A 20,378-nucleotide genomic window follows, 5' to 3' on the forward strand; every position below is an offset into this window, starting at 1 on the left:
CCGTCCATCCATCCATCTATCTATCTATCTATCTATGACTCTTGATATCTAACTCTCTTGCTTGCTATCGCCCCCCCAATGGTCAGTAGCATAGTATCATAACAGCAGATCACGGACCACTGTCAATCAGAAGCTTGCCTTGCCGTCCATCCATCCATCTATCTATCTATCTATCTATGACTCTCGATATCTAACTCTCTTGCTTGCTATCGCTCCCCCAATGGTCAGTAGCATAGTAGCATAACAGCAGATCACGGACCACTGTCAATCAGATGCTTGCCTTGCCGTCCATCCATCCATCTATCTATCTATCAATCTATGACTCTCGATATCTAACTCTCTTGCTTGCTATCGCTCCCCCAATGGTCAGTAGCATTGTAGCATAACAGCAGATCACGGACCACTGTCAATCAGATGCTTGCCTTGCCGTCCATCCATCTATCTATCTATCTATCTATGACTCTTGATATCTAACTCTCTTGCTTGCTATCGCTCCCCCAATGGTCAGTAGCATTGTAGCATAACAGCAGATCACGGACCACTGTCAATCAGATGCTTGCCTTGCCGTCCATCCATCCATCCATCTATCTATCTATGACTCTTGTTATCTAACTCTCTTGCTTGCTATCGCTCCCCCAATGGTCAGTAGCATTGTAGCATAACAGCAGATCACGGACCACTGTCAATCAGATGCTTGCCTTGCCGTCCATCCATCCATCTATCTATCTATCTATCAATGACTCTCGATATCTAACTCTCTTACTTGCTATCGCTCCCCCAATGGTCAGTAGCATAGTAGCATAACAGCAGATCACGGACCACTGTCAATCAGATGCTTGCCTTGCCGTCCATCCATCCATCCATCTATCTATCTATGACTCTTGTTATCTAACTCTCTTGCTTGCTATCGCTCCCCCAATGGTCAGTAGCATAGTAGCATAACAGCAGATCACGGAACACCGTCAATCAGATGCTTGCCTTGCCGTCCATCCATCCATCTATCTATCTATCTATCTATGACTCTCGATATCTAACTCTCTTGCTTGCTATCGCTCCCCCAATGGTCACGTATGTTGCATTCAACGACAAAGAAAATCGTGTGCTGGAAATGATTTTTGGCAACTGTGAAGGAACTGCACGACTGCAGCAACCACAACACCTCTGTCTGTCTCTGTGGCGCAATCGGTCAGCGCGTTTGGCTGTTAACCAAAAGGATGGTGGTTCGAATCCACCCAGGGACGGCCCACTTTTCCCCCCGCCCCTTGTTATTGTTTCTACTTCTGGCGGACAGCTTGCCAGACTGTGGCTACAGTAACCTTAAGCTGCTTGCTGTGGATGGCCATCTTGCAAAAATGTATTGAGCGTTTAGAAACTTCCTTTCCATTGCCTAGGCCAACATAAACCAAGGCACTGCTGGGAGTCGAACCCAGGGTTTCCTGTTTACAAGACAGGTGCTTTGACCAACTAAGCCACGGTGCCAGGACTCTCCCATTCCCCAGTGCCTACACTCAGGCGTAAGGCAAAAAACAAAACAAAACAAAACAAAACAAAACAAAACAAAACAAAACAAAACAAAACAAAACAAAACAAAACAAAACAAAACAAAACAAAACAAAACAAAATCTGGATGCAGACTGCAACAAAGGAAGCACACAGAGGTGAAAACGTAAGGTTGACGGGAGCAACAAGCTCCCTGTTGCGACTGTCCAGGGGCGGCAATGGGAATTGGACGTTGGCCGTAGCGCGTGTCCTTTGGGTTCTGGTTCTTCTTTACAAACCGGCGTCTGTCCAGTTGGCTTTCCGGTTCATTACGTCCTCTGATGGCTTTACGATAAGCCTATCTTGCTAAAACTGATGGTCGACAAAGCGGAAGCACAAGCTTCGCAAGGAGCACAGAAAGCCCGCCTAAGGCACCGCTGGGATTTGAACCCAGGACCTCCTGTTTACTAGACAGGCGCTTTAACCAACTAAGCCACGGCGCCAAATCTGCCGCTGCTGCTGCTGATAGTAGAATAACAGCAGATCACGGACCGCTGTCAATCAGGTTCTTGCCTTGCCGTCCATCCATCCATCCATCTATCTATGACTCTCAATATCTAACTCTCTTGCTTGCTATCGCTCCCCGAATGGTCAGTAGCATAGTAGCATAACAGCAGATCACGGACCACTGTCAATCAGGTGCTTGCCTTGCCATCCATCCATCCATCTGTCTATCTATCTATCTATGACTCTTGATATCTAACTCTCTTGCTTGCTATCGCTCCCCCAATGGTCAGAAGCAAAGTAGCATAACAGCAGATCACGGACCACTGTCAATCAGATGCTTGCCTTGCCGTCCATCCATCCATCTATCTATCTATCAATCTATGACTCTCGATATCTAACTCTCTTGCTTGCTATCGCTCCCCCAATGGTCAGTAGCATTGTAGCATAACAGCAGATCACGGACCACTGTCAATCAGATGCTTGCCTTGCCGTCCATCCATCTATCTATCTATCTATCTATGACTCTTGATATCTAACTCTCTTGCTTGCTATCGCTCCCCCAATGGTCAGTAGCATTGTAGCATAACAGCAGATCACGGACCACTGTCAATCAGATGCTTGCCTTGCCGTCCATCCATCCATCCATCTATCTATCTATGACTCTTGTTATCTAACTCTCTTGCTTGCTATCGCTCCCCCAATGGTCAGTAGCATTGTAGCATAACAGCAGATCACGGACCACTGTCAATCAGATGCTTGCCTTGCCGTCCATCCATCCATCTATCTATCTATCTATCAATGACTCTCGATATCTAACTCTCTTACTTGCTATCGCTCCCCCAATGGTCAGTAGCATAGTAGCATAACAGCAGATCACGGACCACTGTCAATCAGATGCTTGCCTTGCCGTCCATCCATCCTTCCATCTATCTATCTATGACTCTTGTTATCTAACTCTCTTGCTTGCTATCGCTCCCCCAATGGTCAGTAGCATAGTAGCATAACAGCAGATCACGGAACACTGTCAATCAGATGCTTGCCTTGCCGTCCATCCATCCATCTATCTATCTATCTATCTATGACTCTCGATATCTAACTCTCTTGCTTGCTATCACTCCCCCAATGGTCACGTATGTTGCATTCAACGACAAAGAAAATCGTGTGCTGGAAATGATTTTTGGCAACTGTGAAGGAACTGCACGACTGCAGCAACCACAACACCTCAGTCTGTCTCTGTGGCGCAATCGGTCAGCGCGTTTGGCTGTTAACCAAAAGGATGGTGGTTCGAATCCACCCAGGGACGGCCCACTTTTCCCCCCGCCCCTTGTTATTGTTTCTACTTCTGGCGGACAGCTTGCCAGACTGTGGCTACAGTAACCTTAAGCTGCTTGCTGTGGATGGCCATCTTGCAAAAATGTATTGAGCGTTTAGAAACTTCCTTTCCATTGCCTAGGCCAACATAAACCAAGGCACTGCTGGGAGTCGAACCCAGGGTTTCCTGTTTACAAGACAGGTGCTTTGACCAACTAAGCCACGGTGCCAGGACTCTCCCATTCCCCAGTGCCTACACTCAGGCGTAAGGCAAAAAACAAAACAAAACAAAACAAAACAAAACAAAACAAAACAAAACAAAACAAAACAAAACAAAACAAAACAAAACAAAACAAAACAAAATCTGGATGCAGACTGCAACAAAGGAAGCACACAGAGGTGAAAACGTAAGGTTGACGGGAGCAACAAGCTCCCTGTTGCGACTGTCCAGGGGCGGCAATGGGAATTGGACGTTGGCCGTAGCGCGTGTCCTTTGGGTTCTGGTTCTTCTTTACAAACCGGCGTCTGTCCAGTTGGCTTTCCGGTTCATTACGTCCTCTGATGGCTTTACGATAAGCCTATCTTGCTAAAACTGATGGTCGACAAAGCGGAAGCACAAGCTTCGCAAGGAGCACAGAAAGCCCGCCTAAGGCACCGCTGGGATTTGAACCCAGGACCTCCTGTTTACTAGACAGGCGCTTTAACCAACTAAGCCACGGCGCCAAATCTGCCGCTGCAGCTGCTGATAGTAGAATAACAGCAGATCACGGACCGCTGTCAATCAGGTTCTTGCCTTGCCGTCCATCCATCCATCCATCTATCTATGACTCTCAATATCTAACTCTCTTGCTTGCTATCGCTCCCCCAATGGTCAGTAGCATAGTAGCATAACAGCAGATCACGGACCACTGTCAATCAGGTGCTTGCCTTGCCATCCATCCATCCATCTGTCTATCTATCTATCTATGACTCTTGATATCTAACTCTCTTGCTTGCTATCGCTCCCCCAATGGTCAGAAGCAAAGTAGCATAACAGCAGATCACGGACCACTGTCAATCAGATGCTTGCCTTGCCGTCCATCCATCCATCTATCTATCTATCAATCTATGACTCTCGATATCTAACTCTCTTGCTTGCTATCGCTCCCCCAATGGTCAGTAGCATTGTAGCATAACAGCAGATCACGGACCACTGTCAATCAGATGCTTGCCTTGCCGTCCATCCATCTATCTATCTATCTATCTATGACTCTTGATATCTAACTCTCTTGCTTGCTATCGCTCCCCCAATGGTCAGTAGCATTGTAGCATAACAGCAGATCACGGACCACTGTCAATCAGATGCTTGCCTTGCCGTCCATCCATCCATCCATCTATCTATCTATGACTCTTGTTATCTAACTCTCTTACTTGCTATCGCTCCCCCAATGGTCAGTAGCATAGTAGCATAACAGCAGATCACGGACCACTGTCAATCAGATGCTTGCCTTGCCGTCCATCCATCCTTCCATCTATCTATCTATGACTCTTGTTATCTAACTCTCTTGCTTGCTATCGCTCCCCCAATGGTCAGTAGCATAGTATCATAACAGCAGATCACGGAACACTGTCAATCAGATGCTTGCCTTGCCGTCCATCCATCCATCTATCTATCTATCTATCTATGACTCTTGATATCTAACTCTCTTGCTTGCTATCACTCCCCCAATGGTCAGTAGCATTGTAGCATAACAGCAGATCACGGACCACTGTCAATCAGATGCTTGCCTTGCCGTCCATCCATCCATCTATCTATCTATCTATCTATGACTCTTGATATCTAACTCTCTTGCTTGCTATCGCTCCCCCAATGGTCAGTAGCATTGTAGCATAACAGCAGATCACGGACCACTGTCAATCAGATGCTTGCCTTGCCGTCCATCCATACATCTATCTATCTATCTATCTATGACTCTTGATATCTAACTCTCTTGCGTGCTATCGCTCCCCCAATGGTCAGTAGCATTGTAGCATAACAGCAGATCACGGACCACTGTCAATCAGATGCTTGCCTTGCCGTCCATCCATCCATCTATCTATCTATCTATCAATGACTCTCGATATCTAACTCTCTTACTTGCTATCGCTCCCCCAATGGTCAGTAGCATAGTAGCATAACAGCAGATCACGGACCACTGTCAATCAGATGCTTGCCTTGCCGTCCATCCATCCTTCCATCTATCTATCTATGACTCTTGTTATCTAACTCTCTTGCTTGCTATCGCTCCCCCAATGGTCAGTAGCATAGTAGCATAACAGCAGATCACGGAACACTGTCAATCAGATGCTTGCCTTGCCGTCCATCCATCCATCTATCTATCTATCTATCTATGACTCTCGATATCTAACTCTCTTGCTTGCTATCACTCCCCCAATGGTCACGTATGTTGCATTCAACGACAAAGAAAATCGTGTGCTGGAAATGATTTTTGGCAACTGTGAAGGAACTGCACGACTGCAGCAACCACAACACCTCTGTCTGTCTCTGTGGCGCAATCGGTCAGCGCGTTTGGCTGTTAACCAAAAGGATGGTGGTTCGAATCCACCCAGGAACGGCCCACTTTTCCCCCCGCCCCTTGTTATTGTTTCTACTTCTGGCGGACAGCTTGCCAGACTGTGGCTACAGTAACCTTAAGCTGCTTGCTGTGGATGGCCATCTTGCAAAAATGTATTGAGCGTTTAGAAACTTCCTTTCCATTGCCTAGGCCAACATAAACCAAGGCACTGCTGGGAGTCGAACCCAGGGTTTCCTGTTTACAAGACAGGTGCTTTGACCAACTAAGCCACGGTGCCAGGACTCTCCCATTCCCCAGTGCCTACACTCAGGCGTAAGGCAAAAAACAAAACAAAACAAAACAAAACAAAACAAAACAAAACAAAACAAAACAAAACAAAACAAAACAAAACAAAACAAAACAAAACAAAACAAAACAAAACAAAACAAAACAAAATCTGGATGCAGACTGCAACAAAGGAAGCACACAGAGGTGAAAACGTAAGGTTGACGGGAGCAACAAGCTCCCTGTTGCGACTGTCCAGGGGCGGCAATGGGAATTGGACGTTGGCCGTAGCGCGTGTCCTTTGGGTTCTGGTTCTTCTTTACAAACCGGCGTCTGTCCAGTTGGCTTTCCGGTTCATTACGTCCTCTGATGGCTTTACGATAAGCCTATCTTGCTAAAACTGATGGTCGACAAAGCGGAAGCACAAGCTTCGCAAGGAGCACAGAAAGCCCGCCTAAGGCACCGCTGGGATTTGAACCCAGGACCTCCTGTTTACTAGACAGGCGCTTTAACCAACTAAGCCACGGCGCCAAATCTGCCGCTGCAGCTGCTGATAGTAGAATAACAGCAGATCACGGACCGCTGTCAATCAGGTTCTTGCCTTGCCGTCCATCCATCCATCCATCTATCTATGACTCTCAATATCTAACTCTCTTGCTTGCTATCGCTCCCCCAATGGTCAGTAGCATAGTAGCATAACAGCAGATCACGGACCACTGTCAATCAGGTGCTTGCCTTGCCATCCATCCATCCATCTGTCTATCTATCTATCTATGACTCTTGATATCTAACTCTCTTGCTTGCTATCGCTCCCCCAATGGTCAGAAGCAAAGTAGCATAACAGCAGATCACGGACCACTGTCAATCAGATGCTTGCCTTGCCGTCCATCCATCCATCTATCTATCTATCAATCTATGACTCTCGATATCTAACTCTCTTGCTTGCTATCGCTCCCCCAATGGTCAGTAGCATTGTAGCATAACAGCAGATCACGGACCACTGTCAATCAGATGCTTGCCTTGCCGTCCATCCATCTATCTATCTATCTATCTATGACTCTTGATATCTAACTCTCTTGCTTGCTATCGCTCCCCCAATGGTCAGTAGCATTGTAGCATAACAGCAGATCACGGACCACTGTCAATCAGATGCTTGCCTTGCCGTCCATCCATCCATCCATCTATCTATCTATGACTCTTGATATCTAACTCTCTTGCTTGCTATCGCTCCCCCAATGGTCAGTAGCATAGTAGCATAACAGCAGATCACGGAACACCGTCAATCAGATGCTTGCCTTGCCGTCCATCCATCCATCTATCTATCTATCTATCTATGACTCTCGATATCTAACTCTCTTGCTTGCTATCGCTCCCCCAATGGTCAGTAGCATTGTAGCATAACAGCAGATCACGGACCACTGTCAATCAGATGCTTGCCTTGCCGTCCATCCATCCATCTATCTATCTATCTATCTATGACTCTTGATATCTAACTCTCTTGCTTGCTATCGCTCCCCCAATGGTCAGTAGCATTGTAGCATAACAGCAGATCACGGACCACTGTCAATCAGATGCTTGCCTTGCCGTCCATCCATACATCTATCTATCTATCTATCTATGACTCTTGATATCTAACTCTCTTGCTTGCTATCGCTCCCCCAATGGTCAGTAGCATTGTAGCATAACAGCAGATCACGGACCACTGTCAATCAGATGCTTGCCTTGCCGTCCATCCATCCATCCATCTATCTATCTATCAATGACTCTCGATATCTAACTCTCTTACTTGCTATCGCTCCCCCAATGGTCAGTAGCATAGTAGCATAACAGCAGATCACGGACCACTGTCAATCAGATGCTTGCCTTGCCGTCCATCCATCCTTCCATCTATCTATCTATGACTCTTGTTATCTAACTCTCTTGCTTGCTATCGCTCCCCCAATGGTCAGTAGCATAGTAGCATAACAGCAGATCACGGAACACTGTCAATCAGATGCTTGCCTTGCCGTCCATCCATCCATCTATCTATCTATCTATCTATGACTCTTGATATCTAACTCTCTTGCTTGCTATCGCTCCCCCAATGGTCAGTAGCATTGTAGCATAACAGCAGATCACGGACCACTGTCAATCAGATGCTTGCCTTGCCGTCCATCCATACATCTATCTATCTATCTATCTATGACTCTTGATATCTAACTCTCTTGCTTGCTATCGCTCCCCCAATGGTCAGTAGCATTGTAGCATAACAGCAGATCACGGACCACTGTCAATCAGATGCTTGCCTTGCCGTCCATCCATCCATCCATCTATCTATCTATCAATGACTCTCGATATCTAACTCTCTTACTTGCTATCGCTCCCCCAATGGTCAGTAGCATAGTAGCATAACAGCAGATCACGGACCACTGTCAATCAGATGCTTGCCTTGCCGTCCATCCATCCTTCCATCTATCTATCTATGACTCTTGTTATCTAACTCTCTTGCTTGCTATCGCTCCCCCAATGGTCAGTAGCATAGTAGCATAACAGCAGATCACGGAACACTGTCAATCAGATGCTTGCCTTGCCGTCCATCCATCCATCTATCTATCTATCTATCTATGACTCTCGATATCTAACTCTCTTGCTTGCTATCACTCCCCCAATGGTCACGTATGTTGCATTCAACGACAAAGAAAATCGTGTGCTGGAAATGATTTTTGGCAACTGTGAAGGAACTGCACGACTGCAGCAACCACAACACCTCTGTCTGTCTCTGTGGCGCAATCGGTCAGCGCGTTTGGCTGTTAACCAAAAGGATGGTGGTTCGAATCCACCCAGGGACGGCCCACTTTTCCCCCCGCCCCTTGTTATTGTTTCTACTTCTGGCGGACAGCTTGCCAGACTGTGGCTACAGTAACCTTAAGCTGCTTGCTGTGGATGGCCATCTTGCAAAAATGTATTGAGCGTTTAGAAACTTCCTTTCCATTGCCTAGGCCAACATAAACCAAGGCACTGCTGGGAGTCGAACCCAGGGTTTCCTGTTTACAAGACAGGTGCTTTGACCAACTAAGCCACGGTGCCAGGACTCTCCCATTCCCCAGTGCCTACACTCAGGCGTAAGGCACAAAACAAAACCAAACAAAACCAAACAAAACAAAACAAAACAAAACAAAACAAAACAAAACAAAACAAAACAAAACAAAATCTGGATGCAGACTGCAACAAAGGAAGCACACAGAGGTGAAAACGTAAGGTTGACGGGAGCAACAAGCTCCCTGTTGCGACTGTCCAGGGGCGGCAATGGGAATTGGACGTTGGCCGTAGCGCGTGTCCTTTGGGTTCTGGTTCTTCTTTACAAACCGGCGTCTGTCCAGTTGGCTTTCCGGTTCATTACGTCCTCTGATGGCTTTACGATAAGCCTATTTGGCTAAAACTGATGGTCTACAAAGCGGAAGCACAAGCTTCGCAAGGAGCACAGAAAGCCCGCCTAAGGCACCGCTGGGATTTGAACCCAGGACCTCCTGTTTACTAAACAGGCGCTTTAACCAACTAAGCCACGGCGCCAAATCTGCCACTGCTGCTGCTGATAGTAGAATAACAGCAGATCACGGACCGCTGTCAATCAGGTTCTTGCCTTGCCGTCCATCCATCCATCCATCTATCTATGACTCTCAATATCTAACTCTCTTGCTTGCTATCGCTCCCCCAATGGTCAGTAGCATAGTAGCATAACAGCAGATCACGGACCACTGTCAATCAGATGCTTGCCTTGCCGTCCATCCATCCATCCATCCATCTATCTATCTATGACTCTTGATATCTAACTCTCTTGCTTGCTATCGCTCCCCCAATGGTCAGAAGCATAGTATCATAACAGCAGATCACGGACCACTGTCAATCAGATGCTTGCCTTGCCGTCCATCCATCCATCTATCTATCTATCTATCTATGACTCTTGATATCTAACTCTCTTGCTTGCTATCGCTCCCCCAATGGTCAGTAGCATTGTAGCATAACAGCAGATCACGGACCACTGTCAATCAGATGCTTGCCTTGCCGTCCATCCATCCATCTATCTATCTATCTATCTATGACTCTTGATATCTAACTCTCTTGCTTGCTATCGCTCCCCCAATGGTCAGTAGCATTGTAGCATAACAGCAGATCACGGACCACTGTCAATCAGATGTTTGCCTTGCCGTCCATCCATACATCTATCTATCTATCTATCTATGACTCTTGATATCTAACTCTCTTGCTTGCTATCGCTCCCCCAATGGTCAGTAGCATTGTAGCATAACAGCAGATCACGGACCACTGTCAATCAGATGCTTGCCTTGCCGTCCATCCATCCATCTATCTATCTATCTATCAATGACTCTCGATATCTAACTCTCTTACTTGCTATCGCTCCCCCAATGGTCAGTAGCATAGTAGCATAACAGCAGATCACGGACCACTGTCAATCAGATGCTTGCCTTGCCGTCCATCCATCCATCCATCTATCTATCTATGACTCTTTTTATCTAACTCTCTTGCTTGCTATCGCTCCCCCAATGGTCAGTAGCATAGTAGCATAACAGCAGATCACGGAACACTGTCAATCAGATGCTTGCCTTGCCGTCCATCCATCCATCTATCTATCTATCTATCTATGACTCTCGATATCTAACTCTCTTGCTTGCTATCGCTCCCCAATGGTCACGTATGTTGCATTCAACGACAAAGAAAATCGTGTGCTGGAAATGATTTTTGGCAACTGTGAAGGAACTGCACGACTGCAGCAACCACAACACCTCTGTCTGTCTCTGTGGTGCAATCGGTCAGCGCGTTTGGCTGTTAACCAAAAGGATGGTGGTTCGAATCCACCCAGGGACGGCCCACTTTTCCCCCCGCCCCTTGTTATTGTTTCTACTTCTGGCGGACAGCTTGCCAGACTGTGGCTACAGTAACCTTAAGCTGCTTGCTGTGGATGGCCATCTTGCAAAAATGTATTGAGCGTTTAGAAACTTCCTTTCCATTGCCTAGGCCAACATAAACCAAGGCACTGCTGGGAGTCGAACCCAGGGTTTCCTGTTTACAAGACAGGTGCTTTGACCAACTAAGCCACGGTGCCAGGACTCTCCCATTCCCCAGTGCCTACACTCAGGCGTAAGGCAAAAAACAAAACAAAACAAAACAAAACAAAACAAAACAAAACAAAACAAAACAAAACAAAACAAAACAAAACAAAACAAAACAAAACAAAACAAAACAAAACAAAACAAAACAAAATCTGGATGCAGACTGCAACAAAGGAAGCACACAGAGGTGAAAACGTAAGGTTGACGGGAGCAACAAGCTCCCTGTTGCGACTGTCCAGGGGCGGCAATGGGAATTGGACGTTGGCCGTAGCGCGTGTCCTTTGGGTTCTGGTTCTTCTTTACAAACCGGCGTCTGTCCAGTTGGCTTTCCGGTTCATTACGTCCTCTGATGGCTTTACGATAAGCCTATCTTGCTAAAACTGATGGTCGACAAAGCGGAAGCACAAGCTTCGCAAGGAGCACAGAAAGCCCGCCTAAGGCACCGCTGGGATTTGAACCCAGGACCTCCTGTTTACTAGACAGGCGCTTTAACCAACTAAGCCACGGCGCCAAATCTGCCGCTGCTGCTGCTGATAGTAGAATAACAGCAGATCACGGACCGCTGTCAATCAGGTTCTTGCCTTGCCGTCCATCCATCCATCCATCTATCTATGACTCTCAATATCTAACTCTCTTGCTTGCTATCGCTCCCCCAATGGTCAGTAGCATAGTAGCATAACAGCAGATCACGGACCACTGTCAATCAGGTGCTTGCCTTGCCATCCATCCATCCATCTGTCTATCTATCTATCTATGACTCTTGACATCTAACTCTCTTGCTTGCTATCGCTCCCCCAATGGTCAGAAGCAAAGTAGCATAACAGCAGATCACGGACCACTGTCAATCAGATGCTTGCCTTGCCGTCCATCCATCCATCCATCCATCTATCTATCTATGACTCTTGATATCTAACTCTCTTGCTTGCTATCGCTCCCCCAATGGTCAGAAGCATAGTATCATAACAGCAGATCACGGACCACTGTCAATCAGATGCTTGCCTTGCCGTCCATCCATCCATCTATCTATCTATCTATCTATGACTCTTGATATCTAACTCTCTTGCTTGCTATCGCTCCCCCAATGGTCAGTAGCATTGTAGCATAACAGCAGATCACGGACCACTGTCAATCAGATGCTTGCCTTGCCGTCCATCCATCCATCTATCTATCTATCTATCTATGACTCTTGATATCTAACTCTCTTGCTTGCTATCGCTCCCCCAATGGTCAGTAGCATTGTAGCATAACAGCAGATCACGGACCACTGTCAATCAGATGCTTGCCTTGCCGTCCATCCATCCATCTATCTATCTATCTATCTATGACTCTTGATATCTAACTCTCTTGCTTGCTATCGCTCCCCCAATGGTCAGTAGCATTGTAGCATAACAGCAGATCACGGACCACTGTCAATCAGATGCTTGCCTTGCCGTCCATCCATCCATCTATCTATCTATCTATCTATGACTCTTGATATCTAACTCTCTTGCTTGCTATCGCTCCCCCAATGGTCAGTAGCATTGTAGCATAACAGCAGATCACGGACCACTGTCAATCAGATGCTTGCCTTGCCGTCCATCCATCCATCTATCTATCTATCTATCAATGACTCTCGATATCTAACTCTCTTGCTTGCTATCGCTCCCCCAATGGTCAGTAGCATAGTAGCATAACAGCAGATCACGGACCACTGTCAATCAGGTGCTTGCCTTGCCGTCCATCCATCCATCTGTCTATCTATCTATCTATGACTCTTGACATCTAACTCTCTTGCTTGCTATCGCTCCCCCAATGGTCAGAAGCAAAGTAGCATAACAGCAGATCACGGACCACTGTCAATCAGATGCTTGCCTTGCCGTCCATCCATCCATCTATCTATCTATCTATCTATGACTCTTGATATCTAACTCTCTTGCTTGCTATCGCTCCCCCAATGGTCAGTAGCATTGTAGCATAACAGCAGATCACGGACCACTGTCAATCAGATGCTTGCCTTGCCGTCCATCCATACATCTATCTATCTATCTATCTATGACTCTTGATATCTAACTCTCTTGCTTGCTATCGCTCCCCCAATGGTCAGTAGCATTGTAGCATAACAGCAGATCACGGACCACTGTCAATCAGATGCTTGCCTTGCCGTCCATCCATCCATCTATCTATCTATCTATCAATGACTCTCGATATCTAACTCTCTTACTTGCTATCGCTCCCCCAATGGTCAGTAGCATAGTAGCATAACAGCAGATCACGGACCACTGTCAATCAGATGCTTGCCTTGCCGTCCATCCATCCATCCATCTATCTATCTATGACTCTTGTTATCTAACTCTCTTGCTTGCTATCGCTCCCCCAATGGTCAGTAGCAAAGTAGCATAACAGCAGATCACGGACCACTGTCAATCAGATGCTTGCCTTGCCGTCCATCCATCCATCCATCTATCTATCTATGACTCTTGACATCTAACTCTCTTGCTTGCAATCGCTCCCCCAATGGTCAGAAGCAAAGTAGCATAACAGCAGATCACGGACCACTGTCAATCAGATGCTTGCCTAGCCGTCCATCCATCCATCCATCCATCTATCTATCTATGACTCTTGATATCTAACTCTCTTGCTTGCTATCGCTCCCCCAATGGTCAGTAGCATAGTATCATAACAGCAGATCACGGACCACTGTCAATCAGATGCTTGCCTTGCCGTCCATCCATCCATCTATCTATCTATCTATCTATCTATCTATCTATCTATCTATGACTCTCGATATCTTACTCGCTTGCTATCGCTCCCCCAATGGTCAGTAGCATAGTAGAATAACAGCAGATCACGCACCACTGTCAATCAGGTGCTTGCCTTGCCGTCCATCCATCCATCCATCTATCTATCTATCTATCTATCTATCTATCTATCTATCTATCTATGACTCTCGATATCTAACTCTCTTGCTTCCTTTCGCTCCCCCAATGGTCAGTAGCATAGTAGCATAACAGCAGATCGCGGACCACTGTCAATCAGATGCTTGCCTTGCCGTCCATCCATCCATCTATCTATCTATCTATCTATGACTCTCGATATCTAAATCTCTTGCTTGCTATCGCTCCCCCAATGGTCAGTAGCATAATAGCATAACAGCAGATCACGGACCACTGTCAATCAGATGCTTGCCTTGCCGTCCATCCATCCATCCATCTATCTATCTATCTATCTATCTATCTATCTATCTATCTATGACTCTCGATATCTAACTCTCTTGCTTCCTATCGCTCCCCCAATGGTCAGTAGCATTGTAGTATAACAGCAGATCACGGACCACTGTCAATCAGATGCTTGCCTTGCCGTCCATCCATCCATCCATCTATATATCTATCTATGACTCTCGATATCTAACTCTCTTGCTTGCTATCGCTCCCCCAATGGTCAGTAGCATAGTAGCATAACATCAGATCACGGACCACTGTCAATCAGATGCTTGCCTTGCCGTCCGTCCATTCATCCATCTATCAATCTATCGATCTATGACTCTCGATATCTAACTCTCTTGCTTGCTATCGCTCCCCCAATGGTCAGTAGCATAGTAGCATAACATCAGATCACGGACCACTGTCAATCAGATGCTTGCCTTGCCGTCCATCCATCCATCCATCTATCTATCTATCTATCTATCTATCTATCTATCTATCTATCTATCTATCTATGACTCTCGATATTTAACTCGCTTGCTATCGCTCCCCCAATGGTCAGTAGCATAGTAGCATAACAGCAGGTCACGGACCACTGTCAATCAGATGCTTGCCTTGCCATCCATCCATCCATCCATCTATCTATCTATCTATCTATCTATGACTCTCGATATCTAACTCTCTTGCTTGCTATCGCTCCCCCAATGGTCAGTAGCATAGTAGCATAACAGCAGATCACGGACCACTGTCAATCAGATGCTTGCCTTGACGTCCATCCATCCATCCATCTATCTATCTATCTATCTATCTATCTATCTATCTATGACTCTCGATATCTAACTCGCTTGTTATCGCTCCCGCAATGGTCAGTAGCATAGTAGCATAACATCAGATCACGGACCACTATCAATCAGATGCTTGCCTTGCCGTCCATCCATCCATCCATCTATCTATCTATCTATCTATCTATCTATCTATCTATCTATCTATCTATCTATCTATGACTCTCGATATTTAACTCGCTTGCTATCGCTCCCCCAATGGTCAGTAGCATAGTAGCATAACAGCAGGTCACGGACCACTGTCAATCAGATGCTTGCCTTGCCGTCCATCCATCCATCTATCTATCTATCTATATTTCTATTACTCTCGATATCTAACTCACTTGCTTGCTATCGCTCCCCCAATGGTCAGTAGCATAGTAGCATGACAGCAGATCACGGACCACTGTCAATCAGATGCTTGCCTTGCCGTCCATCCATCCATCCATCTATCTATCTATCTATCTATGACTCTCGATATCGAACTCTCTTGCTTGCTATCGCTCCCCCAATGGTCAGTAGCATAGTAGCATAACAGCAGATCACGGACCACTGTCAATCAGATGCTTGCATTGCCGTCCATCCATCCATCCATCTATCTATCTATCTATCTGTCTATGACTCTCGATATCTAACTCTCTTGCATGCTATCGCTCCCCCAATGGTCAGTAGCATAGTAGCATAACAGCAGATCACGGACCACTGTCAATCAGATGCTTGCCTTGACATCCATCCATCCATCCATCTATCTATCTATCTATCTATCTATCTATCTATCTATGACTCTCGATATCTAACTCGCTTGCTATCGCTCCCCCAATGGTCAGTAGCATAGTAGCATAACAGCAGATCACGGACCACTGTCAATCGGATGCTTGCCTTGCCATCCATCCATCCATCCATCTATCTATCTATCTATCTATCTATCTATCTATCTATCTATCTATCTATCTATCTATCTGTCTATGACTCTCGATATCTAACTCTCTTGCATGCTATCGCTCCCCCAATGGTCAGTAGCATAGTAGCATAACAGCAGATCACGGACCACTGTCAATCAGATGCTTGCCTTGCCGTCCATCCATCCATCCATCTATCTATCTATCTATCTATGAGTCTCGATATCTAACTCTCTTGCTTGCTATCGCTCCCCCAATGGTCAGTAGCATAGTAGCATAACAGCAGATCACAGACCACTGTCAATCAGATGCTTGCCTTGCCGTCCATCCATCCATCTATCTATCTATCTATCTATGACTCTCGATATCTAACTCTCTTGCTTGCTATCGCTCCCCCAGTGGTCAGTAGCATAGTAGCATAACAGCAGATCACGGACCACTGTCAATCAGATGCTTGCCTTGCCGTCCATCCATCCATCTATATATCTATCTATCTATCTATCTATCTATGACTCTCGATATCTAACTCTCTTGCTTGCTATCGCTCCCCCAATGGTCAGTAGCATAGTAGCATAACAGCAGATCACGGACCACTGTCAATCAGATGCTTGCCTTGCCGTCCATCCATCCATCCATCCATCTATCTATCTATCTATCTATCTATCTATCTATCTATCTATGACTCTCGATATCTAACTCTCTTGCTTCCTTTCGCTCCCCCAATGGTCAGTAGCATAGTAGCATAACAGCAGATCACGGACCACTGTCAATCAGATGCTTGCCTTGCCGTCCATCCATCCATCTATCTATCTATCTATCTATGACTCTCGATATCTATCTCTCTTGCTTGCTATCGCTCCCCCAATGGTCAGTAGCATTGTAGCATAACATCAGATCACGGACCACTGTCAATCCGATGCGTGCCTTGCCGTCCATCCATCCATCCATCTATCTATCTATCTATCTGTCTATGACTCTCGATATCTAACTCTCTTGCTTGCTATCGCTCCCCCAATGGTCAGTAGCATAGTAGCATAACAGCAGATCACAGACCACTGTCAATCAGATGCTTGCCTTGCCGTCCATCCATCCATCTATCTATCTATCTATCTATGACTCTCGATATCTAACTCTCTTGCTTGCTATCGCTCCCCCAATGGTCAGTAGCATAGTAGCATAACAGCAGATCACGGACCACTGTCAATCAGATGCTTGCCTTGCCGTCCATCCATCCATCCATCTATCTATCTATCTATCTATGACTCTCGATATCTAACTCTCTTGCTTGCTATCGCTCCCCCAATGGTCAGTAGCATAGTAGCATAACAGCAGATCACGGACCACTGTCAATCAGATGCTTGCCTTGCCGTCCATCCATCCATCTATATATCTATCTATCTATCTATCTATCTATGACTCTCGATATCTAACTCTCTTGCTTGCTATCGCTCCCCCAATGGTCAGTAGCATAGTAGCATAACAGCAGATCACGGACCACTGTCAATCAGATGCTTGCCTTGCCATCCATCCATCCATCCATCTATCTATCTATCTGTCTATGACTCTCGATATCTAACTCTCTTGCTTGCTATCGCTCCCCCAATGGTCAGTAGCATAGTAGCATAACACCAGATCACGGACCACTGTCAATCAGATGCTTGCCTTGCCGTCCATCCATCCATCCATCTATCTATCTATCTATCTATGACTCTCGATATCTAACTCACTTGCTTGCTATCGCTCCCCCAATGGTCAGTAGCATTGTAGCATAACAGCAGTTTACAGACCACTGTCAATCAGATGCTTGCCTTGCCGTCCATCCATCCATCCATCTATCTATCTAACTATCTATGACTCTCGATATCTAACTCTCTTGCTTGCTATCGCTCCCCCAATGGTCAGTAGCATAGTAGCATAACAGCAGATCACAGACCACTGTCAATCAGATGCTTGCCTTGCCGTCCATCCATCCATCTATCTATCTATCTATCTATCTATCTATGACTCTCGATATCTAACTCTCTTGCTTGCTATCGCTCCCCCAATGGTCAGTAGCATAGTAGCATAACAGCAGATCACGGACCACTGTCAATCAGATGCTTGCCTTGCCGTCCATCCATCCATCCATCTATCTATCTATCTATCTATGACTCTCGATATCTAACTCTCTTGCTTGCTATCGCTCCCCCAATGGTCAGTAGCATAGTAGCATAACAGCAGATCACGGACCACTGTCAATCAGATGCTTGCCTTGCCGTCCATCCATCCATCTATATATCTATCTATCTATCTATCTATCTATGACTCTCGATATCTAACTCTCTTGCTTGCTATCGCTCCCCCAATGGTCAGTAGCATAGTAGCATAACAGCAGATCACGGACCACTGTCAATCAGATGCTTGCCTTGCCATCCATCCATCCATCCATCTATCTATCTATCTGTCTATGACTCTCGATATCTAACTCTCTTGCTTGCTATCGCTCCCCCAATGGTCAGTAGCATAGTAGCATAACACCAGATCACGGACCACTGTCAATCAGATGCTTGCCTTGCCGTCCATCCATCCATCCATCTATCTATCTATCTATCTATGACTCTCGATATCTAACTCACTTGCTTGCTATCGCTCCCCCAGTGGTCAGTAGCATTGTAGCATAACAGCAGTTTACAGACCACTGTCAATCAGATGCTTGCCTTGCCGTCCATCCATCCATCCATCTATCTATCTAACTATCTATGACTCTCGATATCTAACTCTCTTGCTTGCTATCGCTCCCCCAATGGTCAGTAGCATAGTAGCATAACAGCAGATCACGGACCACTGTCAATCAGATGCTTGCCTTGCCGTCCATCCATCCATCCATCTATCTATCTATCTATCTATCTATGACTCTCGATATCTAACTCTCTTGCTTGCTATCGCTACCCCAATGGTCAGTAGCATAGTAGCATAACAGCAGATCACGGACCACTGTCAATCAGATGCTTGCCTTGCCGTCCATCCATCCATCCATCTATCTATCTATCTATCTATCTATGACTCTCGATATCTAACTCTCTTGCTTGCTATCGCTCCCCCAATGGTCAGTAGCATAGTAGCATAACAGCAGATCACGGACCACTGTCAATCAGATGCTTGCCTTGCCGTCCATCCATCCATCTATATATCTATCTATCTATCTATCTATCTATCTATGACTCTCGATATCTAACTCTCTTGCTTGCTATCGCTCCCCCAATGGTCAGTAGCATAGTAGCATAACAGCAGATCACGGACCACTGTCAATCAGATGCTTGCCTTGCCATCCATCCATCCATCCATCTATCTATCTATGACTCTTGATATCTAACTCTCTTGCTTGCTATCGCTCCCCCAATGGTCAGTAGCATAGTATCATAACAGCAGATCACGGACCACTGTCAATCAGATGCTTGCCTTGCCGTCCATCCATCCATCTATCTATCTATCTATCTATGACTCTTGATATCTAACTCTCTTGCTTGCTATCGCTCCCCCAATGGTCAGTAGCATTGTAGCATAACAGCAGATCACGGACCACTGTCAATCAGATGCTTGCCTTGCCGTCCATCCATCCATCTATCTATCTATCTATCTATGACTCTTGATATCTAACTCTCTTGCTTGCTATCGCTCCCCCAATGGTCAGTAGCATTGTAGTATAACAGCAGATCACGGACCGCTGTCAATCAGGTTCTTGCCTTGCCGTCCATCCATCCATCCATCTATCTATGACTCTCAATATCTAACTCTCTTGCTTGCTATCGCTCCCCCAATGGTCAGTAGCATAGTAGCATAACAGCAGATCACGGACCACTGTCAATCAGATGCTTGCCTTGCCGTCCATCCATCCATCCATCTATCTATCTATCTATGACTCTTGACATCTAACTCTCTTGCTTGCTATCGCTCCCCCAATGGTCAGTAGCAAAGTAGCATAACAGCAGATCACGGACCACTGTCAATCAGATGCTTGCCTTGCCGTACATCCATCCACCCATCCATCTACCTATCTATGACTCTTGATATCTAACTCTCTTGCTTGCTATCGCTCCCCCAATGGTCAGTAGCATAGTAGCATAACAGCAGATCACGGACAACTGTCAATCAGATGCTTGCCTTGCCGTCCATCCATCCATCTATCTATCTATCTATCAATGACTCTCGATATCTAACTCTCTTGCTTGCTATCGCTCCCCCAATGGTCAGTAGCATAGTAGCATAACAGCAGATC

The 20,378-nt window shown here is 45.9% G+C and overlaps 15 non-coding genes across 15 annotated transcripts; 5 read left to right on the forward strand and 10 right to left on the reverse strand.

Annotated features, from left to right (window-relative positions):
• The first annotated feature begins 1,167 nt into the window (after positions 1–1,167).
• Positions 1,168–1,241, forward strand: trnan-guu (transfer RNA asparagine (anticodon GUU)). The gene has a single exon. It is a non-coding gene; the product is annotated as a tRNA-Asn (tRNA).
• Positions 1,242–1,405: 164 nt separating this feature from the next.
• On the reverse strand, positions 1,406–1,479 carry trnat-ugu (transfer RNA threonine (anticodon UGU)). The gene has a single exon. It is a non-coding gene; the product is annotated as a tRNA-Thr (tRNA).
• Positions 1,480–1,908: 429 nt separating this feature from the next.
• On the reverse strand, positions 1,909–1,982 carry trnat-agu (transfer RNA threonine (anticodon AGU)). The gene has a single exon. It is a non-coding gene; the product is annotated as a tRNA-Thr (tRNA).
• Positions 1,983–3,215: 1,233 nt separating this feature from the next.
• On the forward strand, positions 3,216–3,289 carry trnan-guu (transfer RNA asparagine (anticodon GUU)). Its single transcript has one exon. It is a non-coding gene; the product is annotated as a tRNA-Asn (tRNA).
• A 164-nt stretch (positions 3,290–3,453) lies between these two features.
• trnat-ugu (transfer RNA threonine (anticodon UGU)) lies at positions 3,454–3,527 on the reverse strand. Its single transcript has one exon. It is a non-coding gene; the product is annotated as a tRNA-Thr (tRNA).
• A 419-nt stretch (positions 3,528–3,946) lies between these two features.
• Positions 3,947–4,020, reverse strand: trnat-agu (transfer RNA threonine (anticodon AGU)). Its single transcript has one exon. It is a non-coding gene; the product is annotated as a tRNA-Thr (tRNA).
• A 1,797-nt stretch (positions 4,021–5,817) lies between these two features.
• On the forward strand, positions 5,818–5,891 carry trnan-guu (transfer RNA asparagine (anticodon GUU)). The gene has a single exon. It is a non-coding gene; the product is annotated as a tRNA-Asn (tRNA).
• Positions 5,892–6,055: 164 nt separating this feature from the next.
• On the reverse strand, positions 6,056–6,129 carry trnat-ugu (transfer RNA threonine (anticodon UGU)). The gene has a single exon. It is a non-coding gene; the product is annotated as a tRNA-Thr (tRNA).
• Positions 6,130–6,573: 444 nt separating this feature from the next.
• trnat-agu (transfer RNA threonine (anticodon AGU)) lies at positions 6,574–6,647 on the reverse strand. The gene has a single exon. It is a non-coding gene; the product is annotated as a tRNA-Thr (tRNA).
• Positions 6,648–8,870: 2,223 nt separating this feature from the next.
• trnan-guu (transfer RNA asparagine (anticodon GUU)) lies at positions 8,871–8,944 on the forward strand. Its single transcript has one exon. It is a non-coding gene; the product is annotated as a tRNA-Asn (tRNA).
• Positions 8,945–9,108: 164 nt separating this feature from the next.
• On the reverse strand, positions 9,109–9,182 carry trnat-ugu (transfer RNA threonine (anticodon UGU)). The gene has a single exon. It is a non-coding gene; the product is annotated as a tRNA-Thr (tRNA).
• A 409-nt stretch (positions 9,183–9,591) lies between these two features.
• On the reverse strand, positions 9,592–9,665 carry trnat-agu (transfer RNA threonine (anticodon AGU)). Its single transcript has one exon. It is a non-coding gene; the product is annotated as a tRNA-Thr (tRNA).
• A 1,240-nt stretch (positions 9,666–10,905) lies between these two features.
• On the forward strand, positions 10,906–10,979 carry trnan-guu (transfer RNA asparagine (anticodon GUU)). The gene has a single exon. It is a non-coding gene; the product is annotated as a tRNA-Asn (tRNA).
• A 164-nt stretch (positions 10,980–11,143) lies between these two features.
• On the reverse strand, positions 11,144–11,217 carry trnat-ugu (transfer RNA threonine (anticodon UGU)). The gene has a single exon. It is a non-coding gene; the product is annotated as a tRNA-Thr (tRNA).
• A 444-nt stretch (positions 11,218–11,661) lies between these two features.
• Positions 11,662–11,735, reverse strand: trnat-agu (transfer RNA threonine (anticodon AGU)). Its single transcript has one exon. It is a non-coding gene; the product is annotated as a tRNA-Thr (tRNA).
• Between the last annotated feature and the right edge of the window lie 8,643 nt (positions 11,736–20,378).

Source organism: Amia ocellicauda, chromosome 2 (genome assembly GCF_036373705.1).
Source record: "Amia ocellicauda isolate fAmiCal2 chromosome 2, fAmiCal2.hap1, whole genome shotgun sequence".
Classification (NCBI taxonomy): domain Eukaryota; kingdom Metazoa; phylum Chordata; class Actinopteri; order Amiiformes; family Amiidae; genus Amia; species Amia ocellicauda.